Raw genomic sequence first — 23,450 nt, forward strand, 5'->3', positions numbered from 1 at the left:
AGAAATGAGGAGGAAATTATTCTAAGGGTTCAGGGACATCTTGCAGGACCAGAGCAGGAAGTACAGCAAGCCTCACGCAGACATCAGGGAAGCATCTGCAACCAGGTAACTTCTCTCCATCACCGTCTCACTCCCTGGGGCAGTAGCACCTCTCGCTGCTGCTGTACAACTGATTCATTCTGGTCTCTCCAGAGATCAGTCAAAAATGCAGCTTCAGCTCCTTGGTCTACACGGCTTTCAGCTCGCTGCTTATTGCTTCCTATTCCCAAGTACACACACAGCTGGAGAATTGGCTGGGCTCCCCAAGGGCTGACCAGCTGCTGCTTTGGAGTCAGGGTGGTCAGGGCCCTGGGGCCTCTTCTGTGGGTCCTGGGAGCAAAGAAGAAATGACTGGCATCTCCAGCACAGAAGCCAGTCAACACTCTCAGATCCTATCTTCTGTCTCCGGTTTTACAAGGGAGAATGTTTCTGTTTAGAGAAAGGCTTAATTCTCCTTTCTTCTCTGGGCTAACTCTCCTGGCACTTGGGAAGTGGAAATGTTTGTGATGTATCACTTTGCAATGGATGTGTTTGTTTCTAAAGTAAATTAAGTCATCAGACTTGATTAATGGGCTTAGGTTGAAGAGTTGAGAGGCATGGAGCTCACCTGACATCCAGAAATACCGCATTGATTTTCCACCAGCCAGAGACCCAGCCCCTCCTGAAGAGCTTTAATTACAGATGGGAAGGAGGTGGGACCCAGCAAGCCTGGGAGCAAAACAGGGCATTTTGTGTAACAACTTGCAAATCTATGGCATTCTTTCTGCTTTGTGTCAGGCTTGGATCTGACCTAGTTTACTTCACACCATGGGCTCTCAACATTCATGGGAGTTTCAACAAGCACACATGGTGTCATAGCCACTTGCTCAGTTCCTGCACACAAAACCCAGAAGGAGACGGGAGGAAACAACTATGTGTAATTCCTCCCCCTTCCTCCTGGCCTTTCCAGAACTTCAGCCACCCTGTCTCAGTTTTGCACTTGCCTTCAGGAAGGCCAAGCCCTCAGCTCTAACAGGATCCCACTTCATCCCTACATCTGCTTTAACCTCTTGCATCCCTTCTCCTGAGTTACTTTGTTCAGCTTAATGTGTCTGAGAGAACAACAAGGACTTAAATACAAATCCTAGTCCTCCCATAAATTAGCTGTGTGACTATGGGCAAGTTGCTTAATCTCTCTGGACTCCAATTTTCTTCTCCATAAAAAATGAGGCCCTACCAAAAGCAAAGTCCTAGACCTAGGATTCTACTCTGTCTCCCCTGAGCTAGCTTCGATTTGCCCTTTCCAGAATACATTGCCTCTTAGGTTTTCTCCTGCCATTGCTAGAGCAGTAGTGGGTGGGAGAGGGAAGAGTGCTATTTTAATATGCATTCACGAAACATCTCAGTGTTCCTCATCCTCATACTAATTCTGTGCATGGGTTTTCTCATCTCCCTTCTTACAGATGGGAAACACTTTCTGAGAAGATGAATGACTTGCCAAGCTGTCCTGGTTTAGCCTTGATGGAGTTAGAGGACTGAGGTTTAAAATCAAGCTCAGAATCGAATCCTCATTTAGAACAACACAGTTATTTGCTCCACACCAAATAAACACCAGGCTCCAGGGCTGCTGTGGCCCCATTAGGAGGAAGGGGAATGATCCTTGCATCGTTCAGCCATGGTTTGAAGTTCATGCTGCTACTCTGATGAATTAGATGCTACTCTGAGGATCAGAAAGGGAGGATGGTGCTGAAGCAGCCAAAAGTCGTCAACAAACTGTTCTGTCCTTGGTCTTCACCAGTACCATCAGGGCAAAGGCTAATGATCCCAGCGGGCTGAGGTCTATTCTGATCGAACCCAGCCACCTAGTTCAGATGGGGAATCAGAGGCTGTGAAACTCTCCAGGGACTTCATTCCCACTGGCCACTCTGCTGAGAGGAGTTCAAACCACTACATCCCAAGGACTCCAAGCCTCAGGGATACCTGCAACCCATAGTTGCCTTGTGTTCCAGTCACTATGGTTACATAACCCATCCCCACAAAACTTAGTGGCATGGACTAACCACTCACGATGCCCATGGATTCCATGGGTCAGGACTATACACGCGGGGAGGTGGCTTGTCTCTGACGCGCCTTGTCTACAGCCTCGACTGGCAGACTCGAAGCAGGGGGGTGGGTGGCTGGAATCATCCTAGGACTCGTCCACTCAGATATTCAGCACCAGGACTAAGAAGACTCAGACAGCTGGGTTCACTGGGCACCCCTCTCTTTCCCCCCAGCACAGCGGCTGCAGGGTGGCTGGACTGCTCACAGGGCACCTCGGGACTCCAAAGGCATGTGTCCCAGGAGAGCCAGAGCCAGGTGGCAGCCAGAGCACCTTTCATGACCCTGCTCCAGGAGTCACACAGGATCACATCCACCACATTCAGTTCATCGAGCAGCGACAGAGTTGGAGGGACGGGGGTGGTGAGGGGCTTGAGGAGCAGATAGGGCTGAAGTATTGCTGAGACCAGTCTTATAAACTACAGCCTGCTATCCTTAAGATCCAGATTCTTCTGAACAGTTACATGGCCACCTCTACAGGAGGCTGGCAGCATGAATAAATCAATCACCTAGGGCTGAACAGGTTGTCATGTCGTCCATCCGCCCACACACACAAAAATTAGGGCTCTATGAGCAAAGAAAGGAAACTAGATCTTGGGGAGGCACTTAGTGACTTCCCTCCAGCTGGCTTGGTTATCTGGTTGATCCTAGGGTGTGATACAGATATGTCACCCCCATCTTTGCCTCCATCTTAACATGGCATACTCCCCCTGTGGCTGTGTGCCTGGGTCCAAATTTCTCTCTTCTTCTAAGGACATCAATCATTAGATTAGTCATTAGCTTCAACTACCCTGCATCTATCATGTTGTGAGGAAGCTCAAGCCACATGGAAAAGTCACATGCAGGTACTTTTGTCAACAACTGCAGCTGAGTTCAAAATCTCACTGAGCCCAAACCAGGTGCTAACTCTGTGAGTGAAGAAAGAAGCCTCTAGGTATTTCCACACCCCAGATGTTCCAGTTACCCCCAGCCATTTGAGTTTTCCCAGCTGATGCCCTGGACTTCATGGAGCAGAGGCAAGATATCCCAGCTATGTCATCTCCAAACCCCTCACCTAGAGAATTCATGAGCTGTAATAAAATGGTTGCTCTTTTATACCTCTAAGTTTTAGGTTGGTTTTGTGTGGCAATAGATCAGATGGTTTACAAAACATCGTGAATGGTACAGTCACATTTTTTTTGAAGTATGAATGTATGTGCATGCATAGGAAAAGCCTAGAAAGTTTGACCCCAAACTGTTAACCAAGATTATTTGAGGGCAGGGGTGGGGATGGATACCCTCTTCTTTACACCCTTCTGTATTTTCTCAATTCTTTTTACAATGAGTTCATATTACTTAGACAATCAGGAAACAGAAGACACTTTTTGTTTAGAAAAAATGTACCACTTAAATATGGGGGTTGTGTTTCCAGCCACAAGTAATGAAGGTGGAGGCCTCTCTGTACCATAACCATGATCAACACCCAAATTATTTTGCAACCAAAGATCGTTTTAGCTAAGTCACCTGGCACTCCCACGGCTAAGTCTAGTCTCTTCAGGGCTGGGTTATATGGAAGTAGCAGGAACTTAAAAAGAGGTTTGGGCACTTTCTGGGGCACTGTCCTCCTTCAGACCTAGAGCTCCCCCTCCTTTGGGAATGGGGAGAGCAGTGGTAGTGCAGAAGTTTGGGGTGGAGAGAAGGTGGAAAGGACAACAAGAGAAGTGGGAGTGTCCACTGAGGGCCTGACGATGGAGACCAGGTGATGTGGCAAGGGCTCAGCTTATGCATCTCCATGGCTCGGCATGGGGTTGCCCACACGTGCCATGGAACTGGGCCTGTGTACTGCTAATGTTATTTCTACCACCGCCAACAAAGTCTCTAATGTAAAGTGTGTCACTAGAGCACATCCATTTCCTTCAGAGATGTAGTATTTAAAGGTTAACAGCAAATCCTGCCAAGAGCACAGACACAAATCTTGGCTTGACAAATAAGGCCTTGCCCTCTTGAATAGTTACACTTTGGAGACCGAGGGAATGCGGGGAGAAGCAAAAGGCCACAATTAAAAAGAACAGTTCTTGTGACTTCCACAAAAAATGTGTCAGGATGGAGCCAAGGGTGAGTTAAGTATTATATGCATGGTTTCTAAGGAAACTTTAAAAGCAAATAGTACATTAGGGAGGAAGGCACTCATTACACACAGGAGAAGTTCCCAAACCCAAGGTTCCCTTCCAGCAGCAACTCCCCACTTCCACAGAATATTCCACGCAGAGATCCCAGGCATAACTGGCACCCAGCGGCCTCCACAGAGGTGGAGGGAGCCCCAAGACACCAGGCAAGAAGTGGGTGCCAAGGTGCTCTGAGAGGCTGGGCCAACATGGGATACTTCCTGAGTATCCTCCAGGGAGCCATCACTCTGTTTAGAGCCAATAGCCGCTTCTGCTAAATCTGTGATCTTGTCTGTACTCACTTGCCTATTAGCAGATACTCTGGTGGTTTAGAGTGAACTACTTAAGTGGCTCTGGTTTCTATAAAGAGAGTAGGACATGCAGTGCAAAGCAAAACACATCCTCCCAGCGCCTTCCTTTTGTTCTTCCCCGCCTTTCCTTTTGTTCATCACATTGCCCTGATGTTTTCATAAGAACAAAGTGAAACAACCTCAACTCCCAGCCAAGGCAGTTTAGAGCTGGGGAAAGCCCTAAACCTGCCTACTTCAAAATGTATATGATACTCTCTGCCTGTTTCAGGTCTCCCTCTGATTGGCCTTCACTGTACATACAGCTCCGACAGCATCCCTCACACTCTACTCTTCCCCAACCTTTCCTGGGCCAGAAAAATCTCACTCTAGTTCACTTCCCAGTGACCTTTGTCCTCACACACAATTCCTGAGGACCAAAGCACACCACACACACACACACACACACACACACACTAAAATCCATGCTTCTGCTTAAGTAAGGCTAAGTCACCTTTGTTCCCAAGTCAGCAAAATTTGATTGTACTTGCACATGTTTGATAAATCTAAAGAAACAGTGTGGGGTGGAATGGAATGTTTTGTCAAATCCTAGAGAAGAAAACTAGAGAAGCAAAATTATTTCTTTTCCCAAGAGTATAACAACATTCCAGTAAATGTTTACCTTAAATGTTGATGGTTTATGTTTTGTAAATAAATCTGATCATAAGGATTTATAATTTTGTAAGGATTATAATTTGTTTTCTTTTCAAACAGGAAGCAAATTGGTCCCAATTTATTTATGAATAAGGATATCTTTTCTGCAATGATTTGAGGACCTTCTTTTGCATCTACATGTTTCCTTTAAAATTAAAATCCATTTCTAGACTTCATATTCTGTTCCACTGATCTGTTTAGTTCTGTCTCCGTATCATACTATTATATAATTAGTGTAACTTTATAATAAGGCTCAATATCTAGAAGATGAAGAAATTTCTTTTGTACTCTTCTTCTCTAGGATAGCACACTTTAATTACTAAAGTTTAGCATTATTTTAATAATTTTCTTCAAAAATTTACTGGAGTTTTGATTGTGTTTATATTAAATGTAGAGACCAGAGGAAAGTTGTATTATTTTTAAGAGTCTATACTTTAAAAAAAATTATCTCTCTCCATTTATTCACCCTCTTTAATAGTCTCATAAAACTTCATAGCATAGCTTATTTTGTTTTGTTTTGTTTTTTTAATTTTGCGGTACGCGGGCCTCTCACTGTTGTGGCCTCTCCCGTTGCTGAGCACAGGCTCCGGACGCACAGGCTCAGAGGCCATGGCTCACGGACCCAGCTGCTCCGCGGCATGTGGGATCTTCCAGGACCGGGGCACGAACCCGTGTCCTCTGCATCGGCAGGCGGACTCTCTACCACTGCACCACCAGGGAAGCCCCATAGCTTATTTTTATGTGTTTAATGTTTTTTCCTATGTGTTCAATTTTTGCTACTATTGTGAATACTATATTTTTTCTCTGTGTTTTAAAACTGATTATTATTTGAATATAAGAAAGCTGGGTTGAATTTCTTTGATAATAGATTTTTTTTCCATCACAACTGTTATCTTCCAAACCACAGTTGGGGAATGCTACAGAGAGTTTCAGAAAGAGATTATTAGATGTGGTGACAGTATAATTCTTTATAAAAATATGAATTCATAGTAGAAAAATCTGCTTTATTTCACATTTTGATACATTACACTATAAGTTTCTCTGAGCTTGAAACAGCTACTGTTTTCTTATTACAGAACACACCATCCATTTTCATAGTGTAAACACAACATTAAGATCTAATAATGGAGTTGCATATCTCTTTAGAGATTGAACTTCTTTCAATATGCCTTTGCACCTACAAAAAATGGAATCCTAATGCACTCATGCTTGTAAGTAAAAAAAGAGAGGGTCTCTATATGGTCCATCATTCACTAAAATAAAATAAATCTTAATTGTGGCTATTTTAGAACATATAGAACTTCTAGATCAGAGATAATATATTTATTTACCCACACCAATCCTATTTCAAAAACCTATGAGGAGGTCAGAAGAACGTGCACAGTATACTACCATTTATGTAAAAAGGAGGGACACATCTACACATGTGCTTATAAATGTATGGGATATCTCTACAATGATATATAAAAAACTGGCATCAGTGGTTGCCTCTGGAGGTTACAGGTAAGCAGGAGACTTACTTTGCACTGTGTACTCTTTTGTACCGTTTGAATTTTCTATCACATGAGGGTGTTGTATTTATTAATCTCCGATGTTGGAAAGACATTGAGGAACAGTAATACTGCATGCTAGCAATACTGTGGTGAGAATGAGATGGGAATTTTTTAAACTTGTAAATGGGATATAAGTTGGTACAATTATATTCGACATGTCAGAAGCTTTAACATTTTCCTTTATCTGCATCTCTGCTTCTTTCTGCTGGATGGACTCCTCAAAGCAGAATTACTGCATGTGGTAGGCAGGATCACGGTTCTCCCAAATGGTCCCCGCACATCCTAATTCCTAGAACCCATGAATATGTTATGTTACATGGCAGGGAGGAGTCAGGCTGCAGGTGGAACTGAGGTTGCTGATCAGATGACTTTGAGACAGAGAGATTATCATAGATTACCTAGGTAGACCCAGTGTAATCACTAGGGTCTTATAAGTGAAAGAAGGGGACAGGAGAGTCAGTGTCAGAGTTATGCAGTGTAAGAAGGATTCAACCAGCCACTGTTGTCTTGGAAGATGGAAGGGTCCAGGAGCCAAGGAATGTGGGCAGCCTCAAGAAGCTGGAAAAGGCAAGGAAATAGATCCTCCCCTAGAACCTCCAGCATGAATGCAGTCCTGTCAACACCTAGAATTCAGCCCAGTGAGGGTCACTTTGGACTTCTGGCTTCCCAGACTTCAAGGTAAGTTTGTGTTGTGTTAAGCCATCAGGTCTATAGCCATCTGTTACACCAGCAATAGAAAACTAATGCACTATGTCAAAAAAAGTACTCATTTATAAGTGTAAAAATCTGAAAAGAATCGAAATGCCCATTAATAAAGGAACAGAAGATAAATGATGCTACATTTATATGAAGGAATATCATACAACTAGTAAACACTTAATTGTAAAATTTGTTAAAAGTTATGAGAAAACATTAAGTTGAAAAAAGCAATTTGTAAACCTGTATCTGCTTTCAATTATAAAAATTATATATGCATATAATAGATATGTCACATAAGTCCAGGGTTCAGCTCCAGAAAAGAGAAATTATTCAAGCTATTTCAAACAGAAAGGGAAATATAAAGAATCAGACCCATACAAAATGATGGGGGAAACTGTAGGAGTGGGCTCTCAAGGGGTCTCCTAAAAGGTCAAACCAGCCCTGCCAGGGTTAGAGCTACCTTGACACGGATCACAAAGCGGGAGCGTCAGGTGGAGTCCTAGCCTGAGATCGTGCATCCAAAAGGCAGGGGAGGGACTTCTCTGGTGGTCCAGGGGTTAAGAATCTGCCTTCCAATGCAGGAGACATGAGTTCAATCCCTGGTTGGAGAACTAAGATCCCACATGCCGTGGAGCAACTAGGCCCACGTGCCACAACTAGAGAGGAGCCCACGCACCGCAACGAAAGATCCCACGTGCCACAACTAAGACCACCTGACACAGCCAAAAATAAATAAATAAATAAATAAATATTTTTTAAAAAGGCAGAGGAGAGGAGATGGTCCTTTTTCTTATCGCTCCCTTTCTCATGACCACTACATTCTACTCAAATGGTATAAAGAATATTTAAATCTAATGCAAAATTTTTCTGCCTTTATAATACTTTTAGAAGACAAGCCAGAAAGAAACACCAGAGACTCCATTATCATTAAGAACACAGGTTCTGGAGTTAGATGACCTGGATTTAAATCCCTCTGGCCAGTTACCTCACTCACGGTGCCTGAGCACCTTTGCCAGTAAATGGAGTAATATTAGTGCCTACCCCGCAGGGGCCGTCAGGATGGAATGAGCTCATTGTTGCCAAGCACTTAGCAGGGAGCTTCATCCGTAAAGGAAAACTGCTCAATAAATGGGAGCGATTGTCTTTATAATACTTATACTTATCAGGTATTACTTATCATGTATTAATTTTATCATCAGAAAAACAAAAACCTCATTTCAGAAAAATCCAAGCTGGATGTTAAGCTTCCCCAAATAATCATGGTCTGATGAAAAAAAATATAAATTTTAAAACTTGTTGCCTTGTATCAGGTTCTGTCCTTTGTATATCTGCTTCCTGTTGATAAGGGGAATAATAAAGACACAAGGTCTATTTAAAAGTCAAGAGTCAGAAGACCCTGAGTATTTTCCTTCTCAAGGCCATTAATTCTATCCAACAAATGTCACTCTCTATTTGTTGCATTAAAAGCACCTTATTTCAGCATTTGACAATGAATGAATAAGTTTTGGGGGACAAAGGGAAAATTTCTGATAATCAAAGGGGGTAAAGGAGATGATCGGTTTTCAGTGAAGGTTGATTTACTAGTTTGACTCTTGATCATAGAGCCATCTAAATATGGACATTTATAGCTGATTAAATGTAAACTTCTTAGAGGCCACCCTCTTGGTAGTGGCTACTGAATAACCAGCCTGGTCTCCTAATGAAGAGCACAAATTCGGGCACCACTATCCCTCCTTATGGGACAGGGACCCTGAAGGAATATGCTTGATGGTTTACACTTTCACATAGAGATTTGTCACTCGGTGCCATGGCCTCCCTTTGGGAGAGGCAGCTCCAGATTCTCTTGCCAAAATGAGAATGTAAGTCCAGAGCTCTTTTCATTGCCCCACTCTGCATAGGACACTATCAAAGAGCTGATACCAACCAGGGTTCTTGGCTTTCGGCAATCAATAGAAATTGACTAGAGGCCAGACAAGAAATTCAGGCAAGGCTTCACTGGGGCCCCTGCTGCCGCAGGGAGGAAGAAGAACAAACAACAGTTTCCCTTGCTTGCTCGCTCCCTGAGAGGTGAGGGTAGCGGTGTGTCCAGGGGTCAGGCCGGAGGGGTGACTTAAGTGTTTTGCCCACCCCTCTGGTGGTGTTGAGTGCAGGGGGCATGCTCAGTACCCTGCTTTTGCTCCCAGCACCCTGTTTTCGCTCCAGGCTCTTCAAAAGTGGCAGTTGGGGTTTTTGGTCTTTTGTATCTTTTGTCCAGAATTTGCCCTAACTGCACATGCATGCAGTTATTTTTAGTCCCTTACAGTTTCTTTGTATTTTGTTGCCTGAGGAGAGGTGTGTCCATGTGCAAGTATTGCAGCCCTGAAGCAAAGGGGCCCAGGTCCCAGCCTGTCTCAAAGCCACATGGGGTGCTGTAGTTACAACGACAGCCATCCTTTTAAATTAATTTTAAAACCTCCATGGCCGTATGAGTCAGGTTTTACTCCTTCCCAATCTTCAGCAAGTTTGTGGGTCCGAAAGACATTCACTAGAACATGAGTAAGTCATCCATGATTCTCACTGAATTTCAGCATGTCATGTTTAATGGCTTGTTCTTTTTCTACATCAAACAATCTCATGGTCCCCAGAGACAAAAAAAGCGTCCAAGTACATGAACTTTAAGGGACCTAAGTGTAAACTCCAATAGGAAGTGATTTTACTTTTATTCCTAAATTCCATTACACACAAGTAAAGGAAGTAAGGCTAATAATTTAGTCAGCATTAGAGATAAGGACAAAGCAGGAAATGACTTTTTATGTGATGTCATCCAGGGCCCACATTAGAGGAGGAATGGGCAGGGCAAGCCCTTTGTCCCTTACAGATCTTTCCAGCCCTCTGAATGAAAGAATGGTACAGGCAGGGGCAACTTTAACGATAAGTTACCTCAACAGAGGTTGTACTGCTCTGTGTGACCGTGATGTAGACATTACTGTAATATTGAAACAAAAAAAGAATGAAAAGAGGGAAGGAGGGAAGAAAGGAAGGGAATTAAAATCCTAATTGTTTAGTAAGATAAACCTCAGCTGGGGAAGCCAGTGAATGTTTCTAGGAATTTTATATTCCAGTTAAGTAATTGTGTCCTTGTGTCACTTTTAATATGGGCATGTCTACCTTAGAGAATATTTGGGATGGTGTTCACAGTGCAAAACACTTTCATCTCACTCACGCATCTTTAATTATTGGGCATGAGACCGCAGGAGAAAGATAAATCTGGCTCAAATCCCAGTTTGTGTGACTTTGGGCAAGTTACTTAGTCTTTTCACCTATGAAATAGATCAATTAATACCTACCACAGAGGGTTGTTGGGAGGATTAAACAAGGTGATGCATGGAAGTGCCCAACAGAGTTGGCACTCAATAAAAGTTTGCAGTAACTTTCTCCTATGACTGCTTAATAGATCACTATTGTTTTAGATTTTTTTAAGTTGTGGTAAAATACACATAACATAAAATTTACTGTCTCAGTAATTTTTGAGCGTACAGTTTAGCAGTATTTAGTACCTTCCCCTTGTTCTACAGCTGTTCTCCAGAACCCTATTCATCTAGCAAAACTGAAACTCTATAACCATTGAACAACATGTCCCATTTCCCCCTCTCCCCAGCCCAGCAACCACCATTCTACTTTCTGTCTCTATGAATCTGACTACTCTAGGTACCTCCTGTAAGTGGAATTTGTTTTTTTGTGACCGGCTTATATCAGACAATCAATTTTTTAGATTAGTTTTTGAGACAACAAATTTTTAAGAAACAGAAGTTTTGGCAACTGCATGTTATATTGATAATATTGCCTGAATATCTAACTATTTAGGTAAAATCATAAAGTTTTCCAAAATAAAGGTGATCTATTATAATGTTAAATCATATAAATTGCAATGGATGAATTTTACACAAGTACAGTCAATTCTCAAATCGCCTACCATGTACTGGCACTTGTGTCTTATCCTTTTTACTGTTTTGGAAATTCTTAGAAGTCAGGTAGTACTTGGCATGCATTAAGAGTATATTAAATACTAATAGACTAATTAATAAATTAATAAACCAATGGCTTCAGATCCTATTTAATGAATTGCTAGCAAGAAAATGTCCATCATAGGGTATTTCCCTTCCCATTGATTCTGTGCCACATCTTTACTCATTGACTGATGGTACTTAGAGAATGCAAAATTATTTAAATATTAACCTAAGCAAAACACAGTTTCACAGATGAAGTAGATGAAAAACACTTGCATTAGTCCTTTGAAATGCAAACTCAATCAACTTTTGGATCACAAACATTTTTGTGTCCCATCAGCTTCTTTTCATTAAAACAATTTTTTTTTATTTTTTGGCAGTGTTGGGTCTTCGTTGCTGCGCACAGGCTTTCTCTAGTTGCGGCGAGCAGGGGCTACTGTTCACGGCAGTGCACAGGCTTCTCACTGCAGCGGCTTCTCTTGTTGCAGAGCACAGGCTCTAGGTGTGCGGGCTTCAGTAGTCGTGGCATACGGGCTCAGTAGTTGTGGCTCGTGGGCTCTAGAGCGCAGGCTCAGTAGTTGTGGCACATGGGCTTAGTTGCTCCGTGGCATGTGGGATCTTCCCGGACCAGGGCTCAAACCCGTGTCCCCTGCATTGGCAGGTGGATTCTTAACCACTGCGTCACCAGGGAACTCCCCATCAGCTTTTTAATGTCAATGCGCATGCCAGATTTGCTCAGTTTTCAAATTCTGGAGTACTAATTGATTTTTAACAGTAGGATTGGCAAATATTTAAAACATTAAAATATTCAGGCTTTGGGAATTCCCTGGCAGTCCAGTGGTTAGGACTCCAGGCTTTCACTACCAAGAGCCCAGGTTCAATCCCTGGTCGGGGAACTAAGATCCCACAAGCCACATGGCACACAGCCAAAAAAAAAAAAATTCAGTACTGGTTAGGGTGAGGGAAATAGGGGTGTGCCAGGGGAAATCTAAACCTTTAAGAGGGCAATGAAAAATTTTTGTGCATTCTCCCCCCACCCTGCTCCCCCGAGCCCTGCAAGTTCATTTCTAGTTAATTTATTCTACGAAGACAGTCATACAAATGTTCAAAGTTGTGTAGCTGTAGTAAGGTAAACAATGGTCAAAGATGCCTACAATTTAATCCCCAGAACCTGAGTACCTGTGAATATCTCATGTTCATGGCAGGAGGTGATAAAGGCTGCACATGGAATGAAGGTTGTTAATCAGCTGACCTTAATATAAGATGCTCCTGGATGATACCAGACGGGCCCAATGAAATCCCAAAGGTCACTTAAATGTGGATGGGCGGCAGCAGCAGAGTCAGTGTAGGAGTGATTCGATACTGGTGTGGGAAAGACTCAATCAACATTTGCTGGTTTTGAAGATGGAAGGGAGCCAGGAGCCAAGGAAGGAAGCAACTTTTAGAAGCTGGAAAAGGCAAGAAAAAGGATTCTCCCCTAGCGTCTCCATAGAAAAATGCAGCCCTGCTGATACCTTAATTTTAGCTCAATGAAATCTGTTTTGGGTTTCTGATCCCCAGAACTGTAAGGTAATATATTTATGTTTCAAGCCACCAAGTTTGTGATAATTTGTTGCAGCAACAATAGGAAACGAATGCAATGACTAAAGCAGCTCACTGCAGCATCATTTGTGACCACCCCACCCCCAAATTGTAAACAACCTAAACGCCCATGAATAAAAGCCTGACAAAATATTGCATCATTACCACGGATGTTGAAGATTTTAGGCTTTCATCAAAGAGAGAGCTGCGGGAGATAACCTCTCTTTCTGCTTTCGTGAGGGCTTGCCAATAATTTAAAATAGAAGGGAGGGAAAATATAGCAAAGAGATTCCAGTCAATAAAGTATAAATGCATAGCAAATAGAACACAACACTGAGATTATAGTACTTTGGGGTCACCCAGTCTTATTTCCTTCTCACCATCAACCTATAAATATGCCAAGCACTGTGCTAAACATTGGAAAATATAGAGAAAAGAAGCTCACTGACTAGAGAAGGAAGAAGCAAGAGAAGTATACCAAGTGCAAGACATGGTAAAGCAGAGGAAATCATGGGTACCTCGCACAGGGAGCTTCTCATGCGGGAAGTCAGGGTGGGAAGGCGGGACAGGACAGCTGCCAGGAGGAAATGCCTGAACCCAGTCTCAGAGGAGGAGCAGGATTCAGCCAGACAAAGAAGACTTGGAAGGCCGTCCCAGGGGAGGAAACAGCTTACACAAGGCTAGTTGGTATGATGTCCAATGTGGGTGGGGTAGCATCTGAAAAAACCAGAAAACTTTAAAACCCTACACAAGGACTTTTACGTAATTAGCTTTTTTACATTCTCTGAACCTCAGTTTCCCCACCTTCATAATAGAATCATAACATCTTCTTCTCAGGAGAGAATGAAGGGATCAGAGTCTCAGGGCCAGAAAACGAAGACCTGGCTCCTGGAAGTCCCTGCCCTGTACTCTTCCCTCCAGGCTGAAGCCCCTCGGCCCCAGGTAGGCTGGAGCCACTTCTGGTTCTTTAAAGCCCTGATGCATTAAAGAAGGAAAACCATTTTGTGGTATAGTTTAATCATTTATATTTAACAGATCGTTCCTTTTAACACATACAAAATACAATGAAATAAAATTACGTATTCATTCAAAGTTCAGGACAGAGCATGTGTTCTGGGACTGGAACGGAGATTTGAATTTATATAATGAAGGTTTTCTTCTTTCAGTCCCTTCCCTGGTTATGACTCTGTAAGACCCCATGTAGAAGGAAACTTTGAGTGCCTTGATGAATGAGAAGCTGCAACAGCCTGCCGGTGCCAGGCCCTGTTTATGTTGACTGGAAGAAAGAAAGTCAAGTTGTGCATCAAAATCATCTGGGGAGCTTTTAAAACAGGCTGAAGCCTGTGCCCCACTCTCTAGATTCTGATTCATTTGGTCTAGAGTGGGGTCCAGGCATCTTAACACTTTTTAAGGCTCCTCAAGTGATGATAATGTAAAAACCAGGGTCAAAAAATACCATAAATGAAAGTAGGAGAGACTGAGACAGGAATCCCTTAAAGTTTTATCAACTCATTTACAGATATTTATTAAAAGACAAACAATGGTAAAAAAAAAAAAAATGAAAACAAAAGACAAAGGAACAAATGGGAGCCAAAGGAAGCTTCAGTAAAAAGGCTCACCAAGGACAGACAGTGGTACTGCAGGGGCACCCTGGGCACCCAGCGGGCACAGCACAGAGCACGGTGCAGGCCCAACCATGAAGAGCAATGCATCTAGTGTTTGCACATAGTTGCATAGCGGGAAGGAACCCAAAAGAATTGTGAACAGTCTGTTAAAAGTTTGTCAATTCAGTTTGCAAATATCACGTGACAGCATCCTGACCAGGCAGTTAGGAGGTCCCCAGGGTGGATGGAGAGGCAAGCACTGGGTCCTCAACCCCTATGTTGGAGACACCAGTACTGGTCAGAGGTAGCCACTATGGTGACCAGGCAGACATCACTGTACCGAGAGACAAGATTCTCAGGCTGTGACCAGGATAGCCAATCTACTACTGTAATACAGATGCATGCACCCAGAACCATGGAAGTCAATTTTCTGTGTCAGACCTCTAGTCAGGCTCTTATACCTGGGGACAGTGATGGAGGGGCCCCTAGGGACTTAAATAAGAGTGTTCTCTGAGAGTGAGTTACAAAATCAATGCTTAATAGAAGAGCCATGCTAAGGAGAATGAACGGTCCTGAAATCAGAGCAAGACAGACGGTGAAATTATAGAGTAGGCAGTTATCTAATCAGAAGGGGTGGTCATCAGCCATATGGGGGCACAGGAAACAAGGAAGGCACTGTTCCTGGGCTTGCTAAGCTCTGTACTGGGGACGTGGCGCCCTGGTCAGGGGACTCAACCCAACTGTCCTCAGCCTCCTCTGCCTCCATTTTGCTATGGCCCCCACTGTGTCTGGATTATCACAAAGCCTCCTAACTGGCCTCTCTGCTTCTGCCTTTGCTGGCCCCAGCGAGCAGCTAAGTTACCCTGTCAAAACATGAGGTGGATCACGCTCTTTTCCCCTCAAACCCTTCATTGGTTCCCATCTCACTCAGAGTAAAAGCCAAAGTCCTCCCAACAGGGCTTCCCTGGTGGCGCAGTGGTTGAGAGTCTGCCTGCCAATGCAGGGGACGCAGGTTCGTGCCCTGGTCTGGGAAGATCCCACGTGCCGTGGAGCGGCTGGGCCCATGAGCCATGGCCGCTGGGCCTGCGCGTCCGGAGCCTGTGCTCCGCAATGGGAGAGGCCACAACAGTGAGAGGCCCGTGTACCGCCAAAAAAAAAAAAAAAAAAAAAAAAAAAGTCCTCCCAACAGCCTGTATAGCCTTCTATGACCTGGAGTCCCACCTCTGGGCTTTTTCTCCTCCTACTCAGCCCTGCACCACCTCTACCCCTACCCCTGACTCCCCACTCTCATCCCATACTGCCTTCCTGCTGTGCTTCAAACACGCTGGTTGTGCTCTGGCCTTGGGGCCTTTGCATTTGCTGTTGATGCTCTGGAATGTTCTTCCACTGTGTATCCACAGGGCTTACTCTCAAGCCCTTCAGGTCTTTACTTCAGGTTGGGAGGCCTGTCCTGACCACCCATATTTAAAATAACAAATTCTCCCACCTCTCACGACTCATTTCCAACCCCACTTTATTTTTCTCCATGCCACTTATAATCATCTAAATATCCTATATTTCACTAAAACATTTGACTATTATGTCTCCCCCACTAGAATGTAAATTCATGAGGGCAGGGATTTTGGTTGGTTTTTGTTAACTTCTGTATTCCCAGTGCCTAGAACAATGCCTGGAAAATAGGCGTTCACTAAATATTTGTTCAAACAAATGAATAAGCATCCAGGATATCTCTGTCGTACCAATGGCTTCATCAAGTTTTCGAAGGTAAGTGACTCAAAGGTGTGTTGATGTTGGGGTAAGTACCTTTTTCACAGCAACCTTTTGATGATGATTTGGTTTCCCCCCGAGTAAAGAAGAGAGGATGTGCTGGTCAGAAGGCATGTGGTCTGGTTCCATTCAAAGTTTTCGTATTGAAGGAGTGAAAGAACCAGCATGGCAACTGGTGACGTTTTCATCTTATTTAGGGCTTCAGACTCCCAACAGCTTCCATGATGGTGAGTTCCTGGTCTTGACCTGTGAGACCCCCTTGGCCATCCAGTCGGAGGCCAGCTTTCCTCTTGATTCCTGGAGCTCATCCTGTGCCTTTCAAACTCTGCCAGTCATGTTTAGGGAGAACACACAGCAGCAACCTGGTGTATGTGGATCTGACAGTGAAAACGATGGCTGATCGCAAAGGGCTGGGTAGGGAGTGACGTGCGACCGTGGGTCCTGCTGCCCAGGTGCTGATTCGAATCAGGTGGGCTGCGTGGAAGCAGGCCCGTGGCTGAGCAGAGCCGGTCCTCCTGCGGCTGACACCTCTGTTCTCCTGGAACCAGGTCTGTCTTCGTGGAAAACAGCCCTCACGAGAAGGCCCACCGCTTGTGCTGGTGGTGCGAACGCAGAGTTTTGGCGTTTCCTTTCTTTCATAAGATGCAATTTAGTGTGATTCACAAACCTGGTGAGTCCCAGAGGTCCTCTGTTCTCCAAGCACAGTCCTCCTGCACTTACTTCCCAGGCCTCGATCACGGCCGGGTCCCGGAGCAGTGAGGACAGGGGACAGGGCTGGTCCTCAGAGGGAATATCACCGTCACCTCCTCCTCGGCTCAAGCACTTGTGCCTCTGTTCTCAAATGGGAGTAAGCCGAGCTGTGGGGTCAGTTGACCTGGGTTCAAATCCCAACTCTGCCTCTTTCTGGCTGTTGCGACCATCATGGAATGTCTGGAAGCCTCAGTTTCCTTGTTTGTAAAATGGTTTTGTAAGTGAGTTCTGTAGATAAAATAATGTACGTAATGGCCAGTTATAGTACCATATCTAGAGCAGAATATACACTTGAAATCTAAGTGGTAGGTAGGAAAAAGAAATCCATCTCAGCCCAGAATCCATGCGTGCTTAGTTGCTAAATGTCACCACAGAAGTGACAGGGGTGCAGAGAAGGGACCAGACACAGGGATCAGAGCATTGCGGAAGGTTTCACAGGTCAGGGAGGAAGACAAAAGAGTAGCCTGTACCACAGAAAATAAGACTGTGGTTTGGTCATACGTTTCTCGACAGTCTACTTTACCCGTTCTGGTAACAGTACATTTCCTAATAATGCTGTTGGATTTCAACAAGGAATAACACAATGAAGATCGATTTGCTCACTACTGTGAGTCCACTGTTCACACGAGATTGTTCCTTCTACGTTTGGATAATCTGCTTCCGGGTCTCAGAGGCATTGGCACAGAGCTATGGCTCTATCCTCCTTTGTATATCTTTTTTTTTTTTTTGGCTAGTCCCTCTGTCAATTTTAAAATTTATCCTTAGTTATTTTTATTTTTAAAACAAAAAATACATTCAATCATTCAAATTCAAACATATACAAAGGCATGTAAATAAAAATCTCCCTCCCACCCCTATCCCCCTGCTGCCCAGTTCCCAGAACCCAAAGCAAACAATGCTACCTTGTTACTAATTGTTTGTCTCTACTTCTAGAAATAATCCAGGCATATATAAGCAAACATAATTGTTTTCTCTTTTATTCAAAGGGTAGCATATAAAATATTGTTCTGCCCTTTTCTTTTTGTCATGTAATTTTTCTTGGGAAAATTTTATATTGGTATCTGAAGATCTTTGGTTTTTTTTAGATGATTGACACCTACAGTTTTTAATCCTTCAGATAACTGTGCAATTTATCATGGGATCACCTGTCAGCATGGGTACCTAAAAAGTCAAATTTTCTTCCCATGGATTCTAGAATAGGAGCTATTAAAAAGCACCACATGTTAAGAAAACTGCCTTTTTCCCCAGGATTACAGGTTTCACTTTCCCCATAGGTATTTTTGTTCAAATACAGGACAGCAGACATCAATAAAATCATTATTAATTTGGTAAGCAAAAACAGAATTCCAAGCTTTCTTCAGATATTCTGGTAGAGAACAACTTCCTGAACATACTGGTATTTACACTCTTTAAGAGCAAGTGGGGAGCCTTATGGAAAAGGGCTGATCTCTGGAGAGCTGAGCCCCTGCCCACCCCAGCAGGAGAAACTTGGTGGGTCTGAGCAGCAGTGAATTAGGCTTCGAGTCAGAATAAGCAAGGATGCTGTGCCAGGGTTCTGGAACCAGGAGGGGGGTTTGGACCTGAGGCCGGCCTGGATGGGGAGAGCTGGCCTAGACAGGTGCCAAGGTGAGAGCGCCGTGGCTGACAGTGGGACCTCCCGCCTGATGGGGACCGGAGTGTGGATTCCTTACAGCTGATGTGAAGTTCTTATTATTTAAACCCTTCATCTCATCCCTTCTCACGTAATCACAGGGGATCTTTATTGTTCTTACTCTTGCCATGCATTGGGCTCAGGGCATTTCATATGTCATTCAATTCTTGCAGTATTTCTGAGAAGCGGATACTCTATCCCACTATGGCTCAGAGAGATTAAGTGACTAGCTCAAGATCACACAACATTTGGGAACATTGCTATCATTTATTAAGTACCTACTTCTGGAATTTTTATCAATTCCTGTGGTTATTCAGAGAGGGAGTACTGCCAAATAGTGAAGGACTGTACATACTAGTTAGTCTAATACTCTCTAATAAAATCGAAGTAGGCCTATCATACAAATGAGGAAACTGAGGCTCAGAGATGGGTTGGTGAGTTGCCTGAGGTCATTCAGAGAGTAGACAAGCTAGAATATGACCCCTGGCTCCAGTGTGTTGCCTTTCTCACTGATATGCTGGGTCAGCTTCCCCACTATGCTCACAGAGAAGTCCAGCAACTCAGCAGTTAGTTAAGTCCTGAAAGCCATTTCCTCGAGTGACTGAAAATTTAAACCACTAGAAAAATAAGATCTGATGCATCTGACCATTTCAAACTTAGAAATCATTTCCAGATAGGCTGATGGGACCCACAGCAAAGGAATACCATACACACACCTTGTGTGTTTCTAAGCCTCTTTTCACCCAAGGAAGTTGAACTGCCTTTAATAAAATAGGCCACTTTTGGAAGCTCCATCTCTGCCACAGGAATGATGGGATTGGGACATCCTAGGGTCAGGACCAAGTAGGAGGAACTGATGATCCCTAGAAAGGCTTTAGCTATGACCCAATCCTAGATTAACTGCCCACCAACTCAGAGGCCTGGGACAGAAGTGAATTCTCAGCTGGGTTTTTCCATGTTCCTGCCCCCAGACCCCAGCATAGCACCCTTCTGTACTCTGCCTAGAAGTCTACTCCACCCACCTCAGACTCACCAGAGCCTACCACGTGGAGAATTGTTAGAATTCTAATAATTCCCCACGTGGTAGGCGGAAGCAACCTGTGACCAAGGGGAACTTGTCATGGCTGATTCTGACCCTGACCAAGTGGAATTAAACCTTTGACTTGACATTAGCTCCTGTGGTTTCCTTTCTTCCCTCAAACACCCTCTAAGAGAACCTCTCCCTCTCATGCCCGACCCGCTAATCCCAGGCCACAGCTGATTTGTCCAGCTTGGGTCAGGTGTCCACCACTGGCCCAAGGAAACTTATGAACTGCAAGATGGCTTGGCCGTTTTAGATGTACTAGAAGGTACTGAGAAAGCCTAGCCACAGGAAAAGAATAAAATAGACCCATAAAGAAAAGAAATTGACAAATTAAAAAGCCCCATGTAGAGGGCAAGCTTAGTTCTTGTTCTTGGTTCTTAGTCCCAAAAGATGGGACTTTTGGCCCCGTGTGGGGTTCGCCAGCTTCCGGTACCCACCCATGACCCTTTACATTTTGGATCAGGCTGGTTTGAGCTGGCAGCCAACAGCATCAGTTTCCAACGGAGACAGCGTGTGAAGTGCTTTCCTTAAGTACCTATTATGCGTCAGGTGCTGGGCTCACAACAGCTATTATTTCAAAACATCTCACTCACAATTTATTGCTATAAGCTTATATAGTTACTGAAGTTACTAACATAAGCAGATACTCAGTGGGACCACCCAAGTGGCTTATAGATTTAAATTAATCAAATTTACTACAGAATTTCATGAACAATTTTTATGGCAACTGCAGATGGAAGCTTAAGACAGTGAACTCACTCTTCTATCTTTCTGTTTAAGTCTTTCACATTAAATAAATGCCTCCTTGACTACTGGAGAAAAAATAATTATAATATTCCATTGAAGCTGACATAAAGCAACCTTTGTTTATTTTTAAAAGATAAACATGGCTGATCTGCACTAATCATAACATTTTGAAGGAAAAAACCAATATTCAACATTTTTAGCCTGTAAATAAATAGTATCCTGTTTTACTTATTCTGTTAGCCAAAGATAAGGCTGGAAATGAGAAAATTGGATAATGCTTATGGATTTAAAAGTATCAGACATGGTATTCGATTCTGAGGAAATAGACATAAATGGAAAAAATGGCTTAGTAAACGAATAGAAAAAATGAACTTAGGAAAGAATGACATTTAAAAGTTTATACAATAGGGCTTCCCTGGTGGCGCAGTGGTTGAGAGTCTGCCTGCAGATGCAGGGGACGCGGGTTCGTGCCCCAGTCCGGGAGGATCCCACGTGCCGCAGAGCGGCTAGGCCCGTGAGCCATGGCAGCTGAGCCTGCGCGTCTGGAGCCTGTGCTCCGCAGTGGGAGAGGCCACAACAGTGAGAGGCCCGCGTACAGCAAAAAAAAAAAAAAAAGTTTATACAATAAACTTTACATGCTTGACTTGAGAGACTAAAACATTTTTTCAAGTCCTTAATGATGAGAACAGCAGCAAAATTCAAGACAATTAAAAATCAGCATTTAAGAATCTGCTGTTGGGCCTCCCTGGTGGCGCAGTGGTTGAGAGTCCGCCTGCCGATGCAGGGGACGCGGGTTCGTGCCCCGGTCCGGGAAGATCCCACGTGCCGTGGAGCGGCTGGGCCCGTGAGCCATGGCCGCTGGGCCTGCGCGTCCGGAGCCCGTGCTCCAAAACGGGAGAGGCCGCAATGGTGAGAGGCCTGCGTACCGCAAAAAAAAAAAAAAGAATCTGCTGTATTGTTATGAATAAATCTAAGACAACTGTATCAGTGAAGCCTAAGGAAATCCCAATTATGACTCGATTCAAGCCAAGGAGCACTGACTTTCTGTTTCATTTTCAAATGTGTCCCCTTATTCCAGATTTAAACTGTACCTTCAAATACAAAAGCCTAGAAGAGAAACAGGGTTCCAATGCACGGCTGTAGAACCAGTCTCACGGCATTATACTTAAAGCACATAAACGACTCTGTCTCTAATTAAAATAGCAAAGCCAAGCTCAAGTGCATGCCCTCCTGTTCTAAATACATCATATATCTGAAGTATAAATTATAGAAATAAAGACAAATAATGACATGAAGGGCATGATAGTTTATTTTAAAAAATTGTACCACACTGATCATAATGACCAGCATACACATTATGATGGCTTTCTCTTGGGTATTAACATTGCAGTATTTTTGTATACTGAAATGTTTCAATAGGACCAAGAACGTTAGAGATATAAAGATCTTAGATGAAAATGAACACTAATAATTCCGGTGTCCTACCCCACAGAATTAATTTAAACCCCTTATGAATCAGTGGCATTATAATGTTATATAGTTATGAAGAATGAAAGTTCTCTTCTAAATAGGCAGCATGAACTTATACTTCCTTTTTCTTTAATCTTTAGTTTTTATAATTTAAGCTATGTCCACCCTGGCCAAAGCACAATCATACAAGACGCCTCAGATAATTTCAATGCTACCATTGCAAAGTTTAGTGATTTTTACTTAAACAAACAAACAAAAATCAAACCACTGCCAAAAAAGGAGGCAAGTAAAACTGATTTTCCAATCATCTGAAAAGCATAGTGCTTATTTGTCCAATACAGACTCAAACTTAAATTAAATGCTATCATTATAATCTCCAAACTTCTGCAATAACATTTATATATATATATATATATACACACACATATATATATATATATACACACATATATATATACACACACATATATATATATATATATGGGTTTTGTTTATAGAACTGTATTTTTCAATCAACAAGAGAAAGTTATTTTTTAAAGAACAATATATTTGGTTACAGTTCCACATGTTGGTAGTAGAGACAAAGCCACATGATGTTAAATCTGGCTCTAAGTTACCTAAGGTATAAAGTTTTGATCAAAATTATGATACCCTGATCTTAAAAATTCAACCCATGTGAGATTACTTTTTAGAGTAAATATGCTGTTGAGTAATCATTTCAATAACCTTCTCTTTGTATGACTATCTGCAAATTGACCCTTTTCTTTAATCGATGTGACTCACCAGCATTTCAAACTGACCTCTTTACTTCTATGTTACCATTTTCATACCCAGGGATTTCTGAGGCAGCATAAGTTTGACTTCATTAAAAACAGTAAATACTTTAACCTTTCAGTGACAGTTTTTAAATCTGTAAACTCAAGAATCACATTATTGAGCTCAGCAACTATAAAAACATTGAGATTTTGGCATTTCTAACCAGAATCTCTTTGTGCTTTTTAAATTAAGCTGCTTTTGAATCGTTTTGGTATTTATCAGCCATCGTATTTCCCTTATAATAATAAAAGAATATACTTAAAGTAATTTTTAAGGTTAAATGTTCTGGGGGCTTATCAATACTTAAAAACAGAAACAAAAACAATTACTTTTTTCCGTCAGCATTTGGAATAGCAGAAATTATTTCTGGTCCCTCCTTAGATCAACCAACACTACTTTTCATCACGTATAACACTGAATTTTACAGACATCCCTGAAAAGTTTTTGATTAAGTAAACGAGTGAATCACAGTGGAGTCT

The sequence above is a fragment of the Hyperoodon ampullatus genome (genome assembly GCF_949752795.1).
Source record: "Hyperoodon ampullatus genome assembly, chromosome: 4".
Classification (NCBI taxonomy): domain Eukaryota; kingdom Metazoa; phylum Chordata; class Mammalia; order Artiodactyla; family Ziphiidae; genus Hyperoodon; species Hyperoodon ampullatus.